Genomic DNA, 2526 nt, shown 5'->3' with positions numbered 1-2526 from the left:
TAAGCAGATGTGAAAGTGAATAGAGGGCAGAAAGTTGGGACATCATAGGGTTGGAAAGTGGACTTCCTATACACCCCAAACAGTAAGTATGATGATTTAAAAGACTTTGAGCAACAAATGCCAAATAATTACTTTTAGGAAAATAAAGTGACTTAAGTAAAAGATCAGGTTAATGGTGTCACACTCCCATACATTTTTCCTGGAAACTTCATTGAAGCCACCAGCAAAGTAAGAAAGAACAGCACAGGGGTGACAGAAACTTATTTTTAGGAAAGGACATTCAGTGTAGTTACTGGCATGTGAAATTAACTGAAAACAAACTGATCAGAATCCCACAGATTTTCTATTAATCTAGATTGTCAAAGAAATCTTGAACCCAAGCAAAAAAAGTTTATTTGACTATTTGAGACATAAAACAACTAATTTTTTAAATTGATGAAATGTATATTTAATTGTAATGCACTTATTCATTGATAGGGCTATTCTTTCTTGTGTTCTCTTTCCTCCTCCAGCTTTATTAAAGCATAATTGTCAAATATAAATTGTATATATTCACAGTTTACATGATGTTTTGATATCTGTATACATTGTGAAATGATGACCACATTCACGTTAATTAACATATCCATCACCTTGCATAGTTACTTTTTTTGTGTGTCGTGAGTATACTTAAAGCATACTCTCCTAGCAAATTTCAAGCATACAATATATTTTTCTTAACTGTAGTCACCATGCTGTACATTAGGTCTCTGGAACTTATTTATCTTAAAACTGCAAGTCTGAACCCTTTGACCAGCATCTTTCCATTTTCCCCACTCCTCCTGGCCCCTGGTCACCACCATTCTACTCTCTGTAAAACAACTAATTCTCAGTAATTCCTGAGCCTCTGTCCTTTTACGGTAGAAGGTAGACTTTGAAAGCCACCAAAGATGGAAAATCCACTTTAGGTATGACAGAAGAGAACCATGGACAGTACTTATGTCCAGATTAAAAAAAATAATAATGGAACTTTTTTCCAACTCAGGTCTTCACAATATCTGCTCAGTGAGATTTTAGAAGTGCTATGAACAGTGATGACTGTTTCTAAATTGGAGTGTTTATTTTGATTATCCTGTCTCAGTTTTACCATTATACATTGGATGAATTTAGGGGGCAGATAACTTGTCTTAGCTCAATTTTTAGAAGCAGGAAGATTCACATTTTGATATGGTGGACAGTCAGAATCCTGACTTGTATTGTTTGGGAAGAAAGTGACAATGTTCCATGCTTGGGAGGAAGAGTGCAGTCTGATGTACAGGTTGAGAATCCCTAATCCAAAAATCCAAAATTCAAAATGCTCCAAAATCTGAAACTTTTTGAGTGCTGACATGACACCACAAATGGAAAATTCCACAGCTGACCTCTTGTGACAGTTTGCATATATTATTAAATATATTATATAAAATTACCTTCAGGCTATGTAAATAAGGGGCATATAAAAAATCAATTTTGCATTTAGGCTTGATAGATCCTATTTCCAAGATATCTCATTAGGCATATGCAAATATTCCCAAAACTGAAAAGTCTTAAATCTGAAACACTTCTGGTGCCAAGCATTTTGGATAGGGATGCTTAATCTGTATTTTAACTAACAAGGTAAGATGTGGGGAGACTGGCTATATAGTCACCAATCTGGTTTTTCTCAGGTACACTTATTATTACATTGGGATCATGTGACTGTCTATTAAATAATGAGAAGTGAGGAGAACTCAAGGAATGTTAGCAGCCACAGACAGAAAACGGAAGAGGCAAATCTCCCCAAAAGCCTACAGAGGGAGCACACACCTCCTGATTTTGGCTCAGTAAAATTGATTTCGCACTTCTGGCCTCCAAAATTGTGAGAGAATGAATAATTTCTGTTGTTTTAAGGCACCAACTTTGTGGTATTTTGTTGCAACAGCTGGAAGGAACTGATACAGCCAACCATCCTTAACTTCATGTTAATTTGTGTCATCTTCTAACTTCCAGTAAAGCTCAAATTCCACATTTTATTGGTATGCTTTCTCATCCTACCTCTGACACTTTCTAGCTATGTAATCTTTGGCAACTCATTTGTCTTCTCTGTTACTCAGTTTCTTAGTCTTTAAAATGAGGACAATCATGATACCTACCTCATAAGGTTATTATAATATAAAGATTTCATGAGTTAATATTTGTAAAGAGCCTAGAACAGCTCCTAGCATTGAAAAGTGCTATATAAATTGATGCTAAATAAATTCTTTAAAATGAGGACAATCATGATACCTACCTCATAAGGTTATTATAATATAAAGATTTCATGAGTTAATATTTGTGAAGAGCCTAGAACAGCTCCTAGCATTGAAAAGTGCTATATAAATTGATGCTAAATAAATTTTTTAAAAAGTAGATGAAGTATTTTGGGGGAAGAGAATGAGAGGAAAGCCCTGAAGGTTGTTTTTCCTTTTACTGCCTTCTGTTCACTTGCAGGAGAAAGAATTTGGAAACAAAATATTAAAAAAAAAACCT

At 34.7% G+C, this 2526-nt stretch overlaps 1 protein-coding gene across 1 annotated transcript in view; it reads right to left on the bottom strand.

Annotated features, from left to right (window-relative positions):
* The window catches only part of LOC105822790 (proline-rich protein 27-like), a 139232-nt gene that overhangs the window by 118661 nt on the left and 18045 nt on the right, over positions 1-2526 (bottom strand). The gene's annotated exons all lie outside the window — the stretch shown is intronic.

The sequence above is a fragment of the Propithecus coquereli genome, unplaced genomic scaffold (assembly GCF_000956105.1).
Source record: "Propithecus coquereli isolate 6110/MARCELLA unplaced genomic scaffold, Pcoq_1.0 Scaffold64, whole genome shotgun sequence".
In the NCBI taxonomy this organism is placed as follows: domain Eukaryota; kingdom Metazoa; phylum Chordata; class Mammalia; order Primates; family Indriidae; genus Propithecus; species Propithecus coquereli.
The sequence above is the reverse complement of the archived record's forward strand: the minus strand, read 5'-3'. Positions and strand labels throughout refer to the sequence as shown.